At 40.9% G+C, this 14261-nt stretch overlaps 1 protein-coding gene and 2 long non-coding RNA genes across 3 annotated transcripts in view; 2 read left to right on the plus strand and 1 right to left on the minus strand.

Moving 5' to 3' along the window:
- The first annotated feature begins 881 nt into the window (after positions 1 to 881).
- Positions 882 to 14261, plus strand: part of LOC138961884 (basic phospholipase A2-like) — a 43789-nt gene continuing 30409 nt past the window's right edge. The window contains exon 1 of the mRNA XM_070333565.1: positions 882 to 1062. The gene's annotated coding sequence lies outside the window, so the exon portion shown is untranslated. The remainder of the gene's footprint in view (positions 1063 to 14261) is intronic.
- On the minus strand, positions 5322 to 5889 carry LOC138960881 (uncharacterized). Its single transcript, XR_011454089.1, has 2 exons — positions 5820 to 5889; positions 5322 to 5380 (listed from the first exon to the last, which is right to left on the minus strand). It is a non-coding gene; the product is annotated as an uncharacterized lncRNA (long non-coding RNA).
- On the plus strand, positions 11982 to 14179 carry LOC138961883 (uncharacterized). The gene is made up of 3 exons (XR_011454334.1): positions 11982 to 12342; positions 12959 to 13288; positions 13438 to 14179. It is a non-coding gene; the product is annotated as an uncharacterized lncRNA (long non-coding RNA).

Genomic DNA, 14261 nt, shown 5'->3' on the forward strand with positions numbered 1-14261 from the left:
TCCCCAGATTCGTCAGAGTCTTGAAATTCGCCAGAAACGTCCCCCAAACGTACCCCTTTAACCCATGTAAAACCCTGGCCAGATCTGAGATGGTGAGCCCAATAGTTTTCACGGGTGGGCCTGTGCCTTTAAAGCACCTCAAAAAGCGATCGAGCAGGTAGCAACCTTATATTTATCTCACCTTACATTGGAGTGCAGCAACCTCCTCACTTGTGATAACACGTCAGTAATAATTATCATACGCAGATGCACAGACTGTCAGCGCTTGGTAAAATTCCTCTACCTATAGTGCCTTTCCTGAACGACGGACACTGACTTTTTGGATTAACGAGAAAACAAACATACAAAATCCATGTCTTTGAAAACGACGATTATGTTCATCTCGTCTGATGTAAACTTTCTGTAGCTTTGAAATGTTATCTGTTGTATACATTTAAGCTCGACATGCGCTAAACTTTGCACTTCCTGACACCATCATCAACGTAAGATGCATAACGTTATACCTTAAAACGTTATGTAACCTTTATTTAGCTTCAATGTAAATAAAAAATTGACGTCACTGAAGTTCTAAAAAGAGAAGGAAAAACACAGTCATGATTTGTGCCTAGAAATTGAAGGACACAGACTATGCAGGTCAAATTATAACTAACACAATAATCCAATTTCATATAATATTCAGAGCTTCTCTTTCACATCAATTTTTCTTCTCGCGACAAGAACAATCAAAATTTGACTAAATGTAAAAAGTCATCAGTTTACACACAAATCCAAAATGTCTCTGTCCGATCTTGACAAAAAGCACTATAAGAAACCCACATCCTCATACCCCCAAAACCTCCGCCTTGTCGGTATTCTAAGCTATTGGTGCACAATAGCGCCGATCCGGAAACTCGAACGCGTTTCTGGTTAGTTGGTGATGCAACCCAATTGTGAGAATTGGTGTGCGCCTGCAGGAGTTTGTATTTAACGTTCGGGGGGCTCCGTGTTTGTCTCAATGTTATAGACTGCGGTGTTGTGAGTGTTTAACTACAAGAGGATAGCTTTTCTATTTGCACATTTCAGGTGAGGTATATCTTTATCGTATTTGACTTTGTTGGATGTTTTTTTCCCTCTGTACATTTTCTTTTTCTGTCACTGTTCCCCTTCTTTTAATTTCAGATCGAGAACACGGTTCACTGCGTCTCTCCTTGATGATGTATGTTGATGTTATCTAACATGCTGTTGTAAAACTTCAAAGGGGTTTCCCACCCCTCTGGCAGTAGCCTAAGTCAGTTTGTGTAAATATCTGTTAGTATTCACACACACACACACACAAACACACACACACACACACACACATACATACATACACACACACACGCACGCACGCACGCACGCACGCACACATACACACACACACCCACACACACACACACACACATATGTGTTATCTTATATAACCACCCATCTTATATATATAAGATGGGATATATATCTTATCCCACCCACCTTGTTATCATCCAGGTATTCAACACTGCATTATCTTCAACAATCCACTTGTTTAGAACTAAGCTTATTACTGTCTTATTCCAGCGTCGCGGACGACGCTGGTATCTGTGGTTGGGAAGAACGTGCCTGTGGAGAATTAGTCTCCAAGCCAAAGCGCGCTGACTCTCCAAGCCAAAACAATTTCAAACTGAGCTGAAAAAAAAAATGTACAATTTACGCGAAACGATTAAACACAGCTTTCGGGTGTTTTTTTTAATCTAAGATGTACATAAATATACCACTCCGACCATAAGGAAAAGAAAAAAAGACACACACAAAAAAAGACCGAGAGGAGCCGAGTCAATCCGAGACCAACCGAGAGGACCGACGTGTTTCGCGCCGTTTCGACGTCGTTTGTTCAGATGCGGCCGGTTGGATCAGTTGCGGTCATACAGGGGCGCCTTGCACAAGAAAAGATCTTCAACAATCCCGATCATCATCATGGTACAATAATGTTTTGTGCGCCCCCATGTATGTGTTCTGTGCTAATAATGCACGGTTGTGAAATGTCCGTACACATTTTGTGGCACTATGTAATTGTTAGTGCATCCTCCTGCGGATGCTTCGTGCTAAAAATGCACTTCCATTAAAATATTGTACGCTCATGTCAGTAATATATTTTCAATTGTTTCTCTGTCAATTTCAAGTGTTTGTTTCCAATTACTTCAGTATCTCCCTGTTGCAATTCCAGGTGATTCATTATGCATGTGCCAATTTGAGGTGTTTAATTCTGATTCCTGTATTTACAGTGTAAAATTAAAACTATTGTTTTCAAACATTCCTATGACACCTGGTAATGGTTCTGTGGTTTTGTTTTTAATTTGTATTTTGTTTTTCTGCAATAAATATTTGAAATGGATCTGAGGCCGACTTACTACTTTTAGCACTCTTTTTCACCACATTCCCACGTACAGATATTGCAATATCAACTCTTCCTTTCTACCTGTTTCAAACAAGCTCTATTTTTTAATTAAAAAGTTTTTACTAAATGTCTTAACATAGAGGGGGGAATCGAGACGAGGGTCTTGGTGTATGTGCGTGTGTGTGTGTGTGTGTGTGTGTGTGTGTGTGTGTGTGTGTGTGTGTGTGTGTGTGTGTGTGTGTGTGTGTCTGTCTGTCTGTCTGTCTGTGTGTGTGTGTGTAGAACGATTCAGACTAAACTACTGGACCGATCTTTATGAAATTTGACATGAGACTTCCTGGGAATGATATTCCAGGACGTTTTTTTGTTTTTTTATAAACGTCTTTTATGACGTCATATCCGGCTTTTTTGTACAAGTTGAGGCTGCACTGTCACACCCTCATTTTTCAATCAAATTGATTGAAATTTTGGCCAAGCAATCTTCGACGAAGGCCGGACTTCCGTATTGCATTTCAGTTTGGTGGCTTAAAAATTAATTAATGACTTTGGTCATTAAAAATCTGAAAATTGTAAAAAAATAAAAAAATTATAAAACGATCCAAATTTACGTTCATCTTATTCTTCATCCTTTTCTGATTCCAAAAACATATAAACATGTTATATTTGGATTAAAAACAAGCTCTGAAAATTAAAAATATAAAAATTATGATCAAAATTAAATTTCCGAAATCGTTTTAAAAACTATTTCATCTTATTCCTTGTCGGTTCTTGATTCCAAAAACATATAGATATGATATGTTTGGATTAAAAACACGCTCAGAAAGTTAAAACGAAGAGAGGTACAGTAAAGCGTGTTATGAAGCACAGCGCAACCGTTACCGCGCCAAACAGGCTCGTCACTTTCACAGCCTTTTGCACTAGCGGCGGACTACGTTCAGTTTCATTCTGTGAGTTGCACAGCTTGACTAAAATTAATGTAGTAATTTCGCCTTACGCGACTTGTTTTTTCATGTGGCTGTTTGATCAATTCATAGCAAGCATTGACTGAAATAAACAATTTATATATCCAGCACAACATGCAATTCATTGACTTTTGATCCTAACCTTTTAACACTTCCCAAAATAAATCTTTGGTGGACATTGCATCGACGCTGTTCATTTTGAATGAACATTTTTCTTGTTCATTTTTGGAATCAAGTTCCGGCAAGCAAAACATATTACGTCATGTATAATTACGTCTTAGACAGACATTGCGTCAAAGGATATTTGTAAACATCGTGCCAGCTAATTATAAAACACCCTGACGAAGGCCACGAGGCGGAAATATTGGTGACAACGTGAAGGCTTGTTTTGGTTATGTTTTCCATATTTGTTTGTGTATATATATACACGCACACACACACATACACGCACACACGCACACACACACACACATTTTCCTTCTCAATCATAACACTATATTACAGGCACACTCCTCGTCAAAACAGTTCTGCTCACCATCTCAGATCTGGCCACCTGTTAACACGGGATAACACCATCTTGGTCACATACCGAAATCCAACACCCTGGCTGTTTGCTGTGGTGAGTTGGACATTTTATTAACTCATTTCTTCTTCATTAAGTTCACTACAAAAAAAATTCAAACGTAAACATAGAGCACAGGCAGTTCATTTTTGGTATGTGACCTAATGGATAGATGGTCTTATCCCATGTAAAAGCCTGACCATGCAGTTTGTAGTTGTGAGATGATGAGCTGAACAGTGCACGCGGGAAGAAGTGTGCCTTTAAGACACTTACAGCTTCTCTGTTACCAAAATAAATTGCCCTCCATGATATCATGACCATAATTCCAGACCCCTGGCATCTGTATTCTGCATTGTATATCGCAGCACGGTGCATTACATGTGTCGTTATTGCTGGTTCAGCACTTTTTGGGCTGAAGATGGCATTTCACGATGTCTGCATAAGCTATCAGGGTTTCCATTTTGTGTATCAGATAACTGCGTTATTTCGCATTTACAAGTTTGTCTATAGCCTCTCTGGAGAATAAAAGGCACAGTCCTTCCAACGCTAACGATTTGGCTTGCCATCTCAGACCATGGTCCGACTTTCAAGCAGACTAAGAGCATCCCTCCACTTAGACATACACCAACCATCAACAGCTTGATGGTCTTATCCCATGTAGAATCCTCGGCGATCTTATATAGTCAGTTGAAGTCGTTTATTTTCAGGGGAAGGAGTGTGTCTTAATATGGTGCACATACTATTCAGTAATGGCTGTAGCAGACCTTTTTTTTAAGGGAACGCCGAAAGGAGCATCCCTGATGACATTTTATAACAAATATCTTATTTTGCTTTTCATTATCACATTTCCATACATTGATTACAGGGGATGCTAAGCTTCCACTCGATGTTTGAGAAAAGATGTCGGATGATTTTAACAGACTTACGCAGAAGCGTGTCTGACATTCCGTCTGCGTGTCTGTTTACTCCGTCGCGATATAACCTTGAACGGTTGAAAACGACGTTAAACACCAAATAAAGAAAGAAAGTCTGTTTACTTTCTTGCCGAGCGTTCCTTTCGCGAGTCTTTCTCTCTGCCTGTCTGTGTCTGCGTTCGTTTGTCCGTCCGTGTGTGTGTCTTGGTAGCCATGACACAAAGAAGAAATGAGAACAAAGAGGAAACAACGGGGAGACAAACTCTCACTAACTCTACTTCCCATGTGGTATGCTTTTAGAGTGCTTATACTCCCCTTTATAAACCCAGTCCCCCTGCAGAGACACATTCCGCCATCCAGACCATTCAGACATGCATCACTGATGTTAAATCTTGGATGGTCGATAACAAACTTAAGCTGAATGATGATGTAATAGGGTGGAGTGGAAGGGGGGAAATAGGCCAGGAAGCATAAATGAGACGCCAAGACAGAGGTTGCGATAACGTGACTTTTAATTAACGTACACCAGAAAGCAGACACCAGAAAGCAGTGTCTGATGACACATGAAAAGAAAAGAAAACATAATATAAGTACATGGCATAACAAGTAAAAACGCACCATTCATACCAATGCATCCTAACCATACATACATTCCACAATAAACCTACTATATCAAGTGAACAGAGGGGGGAGGGAGAGCGATTGGGAGACACAATAGATCTCCGAGGACACGTCACGTCTGCACGCATTGAAGCGTGACGAGGGCCGATAATTTCAAGGTCCATACTACTACTACAAGTTACGAAGGGGAGGTTACTCTAGCTATGACGTCACAAGGCACGCTACGTCGTGAACAAAGACACTCAGCTGTTGCGGGAAGCAAAATGGCTGACACACATACATACTTACACGCCATAGAATCATTCATACGATCAAAACATAGTATAGACAAGCAAAATGCAATATAACCAAAAGAAACAACATCTACTTACAGTTCCTTCCTCAATATACAGCCGCACACAACTCGTCGGAACTTGAATTACGATCCCGGTCGAAAGTCACTTCGCTGATACAGTAGAATCCGCTTAATAAGTCCACGTTTAATAAAGCCACCCGCTTTTTAAGGCCAATTTCTGGCTGCACGGATTTTCACCTATGTTTTATGCTTAAAAAAACCCCGCTTTATAAGGCCACCAACCCGCTTAATAAAGCCACTTTTGGGCTCGCGTTAGATGTGAAAAGCAGTAACAGTGAGTCTGTAATCGCTGTCTGATCACTCACAGCTAATCCATGAATGGTTTTCAAAACAACCTGAGACGTTTTGGCCAGCCTCTTGTGAGTTTGAAATCACGTTAATCACGTTAAGTGCAAGTCAGTGGTCGTAAACAACTTCAAACAGAAGTTTTTGTTCATGTGAGTGAATGTTCATGATCGCATTTCTGTCACTGCCAACAATTCTTGGATAGAAAGGGGTTTAGTTTGAAATCCGGACACAAGCAACCATGGCCACCAAACGCAAGAGGACAGACATGACAACTGTGGAAAAGATGGCAATCCTAGAGAAGTTCAGAGCGCTGCCGTCTGTCTCTGTCAGGGAAGGTGCTGTAACTCTGGGAGTCTCCCGTGGGATGCTGACAAATTTGTTGAAAAATGAAGGGAATTTGCGTGAGACTGCATCTGGTCCTGTACCTGAAAGAAAACGTCAGCGACTCGGATTTCAGCGCTTTGCTTTATTTGCTTAGTTTGCCTGAGATCCTTTTAATAAGTCCACCCGCTTAATAAAGCCACTTTTGTCCTGCACGGAGGTGGCCTTATTAACCCAGCTCTAAAACGTTTGTTCAACTGAACACACACACAACGTCTCTCTAAACAATCCTCGAATCACCCCTTCGCCAAAATACAGTTATAATGGCCCAAACTACACTACTTGCATTGATTATTACAGAAACACAAACCTCGTTCAACTACATCTAAAACATCACAATCCAAGATACGCACACTGACACGTCTTCACACTTCGAAATCACACCGGGTACTCTTCTAGCCCACGCTATTATTCTGACTCACGCGCGCACCCGTTCAAACAATCAACCAATAAGAAACCAGCCTCCATACACACCTACAATTAGCTACAACACACAATAATCCTAGCGGGAGACACAACTTGGGTCAGGGGAAGATAATAGACAGGGAGTAAAAGAGAGGGACAACGTACATGAAATCGCCACACGGCTACAATGATAAGACTGAAGTCTTACTGTGCAAAAAGAAGAACACTACATTTCCCTCTCCCCAACCTGTTTCTGTTCAAATAGGCAACACCGACATTCTTTTCTCACCATCAGCTAGAATCCTTGGATTCACCCTTTCATCTGACATGACCCTTAAAGGACCAGACCACGCTGTTTTAGCGTCAAAAACGCTTCGAATCGTGTTCCTGCGCGACCGAACACTTCCCGATGTTTGCAGTTAGTTAGAAAACCACTTTCTTACCGTCTTCAACAATGTTTGGTTTACTTCGGAATCTTCTAAGGCCGTAATCCGACGAATTTTGTGACCGAAGCGACGGATTTCTTCTCCAAAACGACCCGCCATTGTGCCGCGTGATCTTCGCGAGACTGGCTTATGAATAAATTATCCGTGACGTCACACCGTGTGGAGATGGTAGTTTACCAACATGACAACAACAAGCGTAACTGCAGACGAAATTGAACCGTACATGTTCGAACTACCGGTTTCTCTCCTCGAATCAAGCATGAAAGATGAGGGCGGAGGCCACTTCCAGCAGTAGTGAAACAGTGACGATGAAAATTGCGACACTGTTTGTCTCAGCGATCAAAGGTAAACACGCCCGCTCTCTGTGCTGAACTTATCGTCTGCTTTCGAGTCTGTGCTATTTTTTCACTCTCGCCTTGTCAACGCACTCGCGAATAAGTGGGATATTGTTTAAGTGTTCATGCATTGCATTCACGAGTAAAAGAACAACAGCTCATCGCAGTTTTAACTGTTCTTGATTATTTCAGAGACTGGTGTCAGAGTGGCCACTGTACCTGTTGTATTGTGTGGGAGGGGCAGATTTGAGAGAGAGAGGAAGCTAGCCTGAGGTACATTGTAGAATGAAAACTTGCAGGGGAGCAAGAATGCATCACCAGCCACGAAGGTGTACATACAACTTTTTTTGAGGTGCCTATATTTGTTTGATTGTTAAATGTATGTATTTGTTGTTGTTTTTAAAGGCTATCAAGAAAACTGTTGTCATTCAGTTAACCTGATGCCTGTTTTAGACAGAAAAAAAGTTACCACAATCAGCAGAACTTTCACCCGAGAAAGGGCATAATTCTTTCATACTTTCTTTCTCATAGCTTTTTTTGGTTTTTATAATCTCTTCATTACACTAAATAACATCCATCTTAAGACCTATTTTGAGCCTTAATTTAAGTTGACTAGTAATGATATTAATCATAATGTATTTATTTTTATAATGTACAAACTAGAGTATGTATGTGGATATGTGTGTGATGGTGCTGGTATGGATATGTGTGGTTTGGGTTATGTGTGTACTGATGTGTACATTTTATGTGTTTTGTATGTTTTGCGAGTGCGATTTTATGTGATGTTATTCTGTACACCAGCCAAAACAAAATGTCTGGTATATTAGATAATAAACGCACCTTTAAATTTATTAGCGACTACACCCCGTCACCCTCCAGTCCCCCTCCCCCCCATTACACCCTACACTTTTAACATTGTATAAAAAATCATGCCCCAATATAGGTCCCTAGTTACCTGGGAGGACGTTAAGCTCCATAATCAACATCAACAACGTATTGAATTGAATTGAAAAGCTGGGGTTAGGAGGTCTAACTTCTTGAATTAAAGTGGTTTTTTTTCTCAGGTGCATGTAGTTTTTTTATTTGCTTGAAATCATGGTGTATTCTGGTTGTAAGAGAAGAGTCAATTTCCTTGTAAGCCTGCAAAATTAAGATTTGTCATTTTTGAAGTAGCCTACATTTTTGTAAGAGTCCAAAATAGTCCAGGATAAGGAGGAAAAACATAGGGTGGGTCAGGAAATCTGAAACATTGCATAGTTTTGTTTTGCCTATGTAGACACAAAAAGTACTTAGAGCACTTTTTCCCCCCCAAGAGAGCATAGCTTAGTTTTAATTATTTTAATGCCACTGTTAGCAAGAGGAGTACTACAGACAGCAATCAAACAGTGGGTTTTTTCTGTAGACATTGCTATTTCTGTTTAGGTGTTTCAGTAGTTTTCTATGCGGATAAATCATGCTGCATGATCACTAGAAACAATCCAGCTCTGTTGCATGCAAGTTTTTTAAAGGTTTTTTTCCCCATGTTACTCCGAGAGAAAAAAAAACAACCCACAGAGATAAAGTTGAACTGGCAGTTTGACTGAAGCAGTGGTAATAACACAGAGTGCTCTTCCTACAATCAATTTTTTTATGTGGATGATGATGTCCATACATGTACTTGGTTGTATTATTTTGCTAGACTATTTGTTTCTGTTAGATATATCTGCTCACATGATTGTTGTTCATAATTTGACATTACATTTACTGCTGATCAAAATGTATTGTTGGAATAGGTCTGCTTAATATTCTGACTGCAGTTTTGTAATAAAATCAAATAACACAGATGTTTTAAGTATCAAAGTGCTTTTCACACACACACACACACACACACACACACACACACACACACACACACTCACACACTCACACACTATGAGTATGACTGCAAACATGAATTTGTACTTGTATTAATTATAATTACTGTATTACAGAACCTGATCTGAAAAAAAGGACAACAGCAAATTATTCATGCAAGCTTGCTGTATTAACGATTTCTTTATCTATTTAATACAACACTGAATTAGATAACAACTATAACAACGTGTGTGTGTTTGTGTGAATGTCTATGTGTATATGGACGGACACTGATTAAACCTGAGACTCATCGATTACCCAGGTGAGTGTAAAAGAGGGAGAGAGAGAGGGAACTTTAAGGTGGGTGCATGGGGACGGACATGTAGTAACAGATATGTTTTAATCTGTAATCTTAACACATGTGCTTAAAATTAGGAACAGATGCCATTCCACTACAAATACTGTCAGTCTGACAAAAACGCCCAGTGACACTGAACCCCTATCCCTTACAGAACACATTCAGTATACATGTACTCACTTCCTTTCGTCTGCGTTTAGTGAAAGCAGATCGTTCTGATGACATTGGTATCCGGTTTCTGACCTCCTGTGAGTGGTCAACAATTGTCGGAACTGGAACTGCGTTAGGCAACAGCTGTTTTGTGTGTGCCAGGTTTTCTTGCCGGCTTAACTGCGTTCGCATTGGAAGAAAGTGTCGCGAAACACAGCACATCGTGTTGGCCGTTTCCAGTTAATCAGTCTTGCTGCAGAAGTTGTAAGCCCATCGGAAAAAGGTGACAACTGATGCCTGAACCTTTTTTCTATACTTCATAGCTATCAGCAGCCGTGCGCATTCCTTCGGCGTGCTGTTGATGCTCGATTTAGGCAAACGCCCACTTGAGCGTAAGCTGTAACTTTCGGTTTCCAAACACCAAGTGACGTCACAGCCGGTTCTCGTCTACTGGCGGCCATTTCGAAGTCTCGTTTAGCAGACGAATTTGGCGGAACGTTTTTAATTAAATCACAATGATTAAGCTACGAATCGGTGAATTTCTTTACATTTTTGGAATCTTTAGGTGCATTTCTCTAACCTTCAGTCATCGGTTAGTGGTTCTAATAACCTTTAAAACAGCGTGGTCTGGTCCTTTAACAAACATATATATCTTTAGTCTGTAGAGCAGCTTATTTTGAGCTTCGTAAGATCAGCACCATTCGCCACACACTCTCCTCTCAAACAACTAACACTCTTGTTTGTGCCTTTGTTCTTTCTAAACTTGACTATTGCAACTATCTTCTCTCTTGCTGTCCTCTGTACCTCCTGCATAAACTACAAAAAGTCCAAAACTCGGCAGCACGCCTCATTCTGAAAGCACGAAAACGAGATCACGCAACACCACTTCTTCACACACTGCACTGGTTACCTATTCAAGCCCGCATGACTACAAACTGTCCACCCTCTGCTTTAACTTCTTTTCTGGCTCGTCTCCTGCTTACTTCTCTGAACTCCTCACCGTCTATTCTCCAGCAAGACAACTCCGTGCCTCTTCTGACTGTCGCATCCTCACCATTCCACACACCAAAATCAAAACATACGGACAACGCACTTTTACTTTCTGCTTTTAGAGTGCTTACTCCCCTTTGTTTCTCAGGGAGAGAAACTCTCACTAACTCTACTTCCCATGTGGTATGCTTTTAGAGTGCTTACTCCCCTTTGTTTCTCAGGGAGAGAAACTCTCACTAACTCTACTTCCCATGTGGTATGCTTTTAGAGTGCTTATACTCCCCTTTGTTTCTCAGGGAGAGAAACTCTCACTAACTCTACTTCCCATGTGGTATGCTTTTAGAGTGCTTATACTCCCCTTTGTTTCTCAGGGAGAGAAACTCTCACTAACTCTACTTCCCATGTGGTATGCTTTTAGAGTGCTTATACTCCCCTTTGTTTCTCAGGGAGAGAAACTCTCACTAACTCTACTTCCCATGTGGTATGCTTTTAGAGTGCTTATACTCCCCTTTGTTTCTCAGGGAGAGAAACTCTCACTAACTCTACTTCCCATGTGGTATGCTTTTAGAGTGCTTACTCCCCTTTGTTTCTTAGGGAGAGAAACTCTCACTAACTCTACTTCCCATGTGGTATGCTTTTAGAGTGCTTACTCCCCTTTGTTTCTCAGGGAGAGAAACTCTCACTAACTCTACTTCCCATGTGGTATGCTTTTAGAGTGCTTACTCCACTTTGTTTCTCAGGAGACAAATGGTCTAATCACAGTCTTGCCATATCAGTAACCAACAGCCAGATGAACACTTGGAAGAGACAACCGGATACCTGAAGAAAACCAGCAATGTGTAAGATAAAAGTATGCAAGAACATAGTCTATATCTCGTATTTACGTGTCAACACTTATCCGTTATCTCACGTGGCAGCAGCAGCAAGACATCGAATACTTTAAAGCCCCAGTATGCCGAAAATGGTTTACAGAACGATTCAAATCTTCTCACGATAAAAACAGTTTTAGCCTGATGAAACACACTAGCTATAGCCCACAACTACCTCTAATGCCGCATTCAGAGCCAATGAATCACATTTAATGGCCATTTAGAACAAGTAAACCAGACAAGAAATCATTATGTTTATTTGTACTCTGTGACATCGGAAGATACCAGTTTGTTCTGTGCGCATGCTCTGTGCCGTTTCCGGTTCCGACAAGACGCCAGCCTTTCAGTGTTGACAGTAACACGGTCTGTTTCTTTTGAGTCTTGTCATATTTTGGCTTCGACGAAACCGTGATCACGGAAGACGTCTAGTTTTGTTTTTGTTGTGGACGTGAACAACAATATGTCGGAGTCTACGGGCACAGAGGTGAGTGTGTATACTTTTGTTCTTTCATGCGGCAAAAATCTGCTCACAAGACTTGTGATACATTACATGTCGATCATGATGATGTCCTGGATCAACCTCATTTATAAGCCAGACGTTTCTATACATCAAAATAATAAGATTGATTTCAAGTGCATACATATTTATATGTTTGGACGTTTTAAGTGAAGAAGGGGGGGGGGGGGGTGTAACGGTTACTCCGGATACCACTACACCACCCTTTTAGTTTCACTTTCGGTTCTGTGGTTACAGAAATATAGGTGGGCGTTAGATCGCATTTCTTCAGGTCTGAAAGCGAGTCATAGCTCATGTCCCAGTGGTTTTTTGTTTGAGATTTCGCCGAGGGGTAGGTCACTAGGTGTTCAGTATATTAAAATCATCCTCACTGTAAATTCGTTAGCAAGTCACTAACCACAGTTGGTTGGTTTGCTCAAGGGCGTTTGCTCTGCTGTTTTATAAATGTCATTGTGAACAGGATTTTCCCATCCGAAATTATTTTGTGTGTGTGTTCTGTGTGTGTGTTCTGTGTGTGTACACATGAAGTGTTAGTTTGAGTTCAGTAGTATTTGATAATTATATAATAAGAAATCAATTTCAGGTTGATGCGGATGTCTCTACAGCCAGTAGTGGCTCACCAACACGGGTGTACCCCCTCAGTGATGTGTCGCTGTCAGGAACCCCTCCAGCGAGGGGAACACCTCCAACGAGAGGGAGGGGACGAACTATTCGGCCCAGGGGGAGAAGAGGAGCGACACTAACAGTTACAACTACAAGAGAAGCAAGTGATGGTGGAAGAGGGAGACAACCTGATGGAAGTGGAAGACAAAGAGGTGGCAGAGGAAGGCAGAGAATTCGACGCGGTTCCAGGGGACAGTTGGCCGTTACAAGTGCGCTTACTGTCATTCGTGACAGACGTTCTAGAATGAGAGTGAGTGCAAACTTCTTTTGTTTCTTATGTGATTTGGAACATGGTGTTGTTTACTGAAGTGTTAGTGTTGTGTTACTTTTTTTCAGCCCGACCCATGGAGATTGTAAATATGATATGACATTTGTCTTCTCTCTTATTTACTGTTGCAGACAATGATTGAAACTGTTAGCGAGCAGCGTCTGCGAGAGCTGTTTGTGACCATGCTGGAGAAGTACCCCAGCTTGGTCTTCGACGTTCTGGAGCCAGCCCCGGACAGACCAGACCATGGTCACCCCCCACCTGCTGGAGAGGGAGTGCCTGACTGGTGCATCTGTGGCAAGTGCCGCATAATGCGAAAAACGATTGAAGAAGTATGTTGCCGTAAGGCAACATGCCTCACACTCTTGGCCGTAAGTCAGTTGTATGTTTGTGTTTGTAGCACTTTCCATACTATCCATTTGATGCAGGTACAGTGGAACCCACATTTTCAGACCTCACAAAGTCTAAGAAATTCAGATCTTAAAAAGGAGGGAGTCTTACTCTTAAAATTGTTGTAAATTTACAGAAGTTATGAAAACAATATCGGAGAAAACAGGGTCTTAAAATGGAGTGAGTCTCCAGTATACTCAAAATGTGACAAGCCTTCAGATGGATAATACTATGTTTTCTCTCAATCTAATTTTGGTTTCCTCTTTTTTCCCAAGCTTGAAATATACAATGCCCCCTGCATAAACATTCATCCAGAAACAGACACTTGTGAGGAAAAGGAAGGAGAAAACAAAAAAAGCAACTTTAAATGGTTTTAATATATATGTGTTTAGAGAGCAAACACATGGAAATTCTAACAATCCTGTATGCAGAACATATAAAACACATACATAAACTCAATTTCTTTACTGAAAAAAGTTAAAACCATCAGTGAGATTACATACCACACATACTTTTCAATATGAAAAGAAGAAAGGAAAAGCGCTTTGAACTTCGGATAAGGCGC

The sequence above is a fragment of the Littorina saxatilis genome, linkage group LG3 (genome assembly GCF_037325665.1).
Source record: "Littorina saxatilis isolate snail1 linkage group LG3, US_GU_Lsax_2.0, whole genome shotgun sequence".
Taxonomy (NCBI): Eukaryota; Metazoa; Mollusca; class Gastropoda; order Littorinimorpha; family Littorinidae; genus Littorina; species Littorina saxatilis.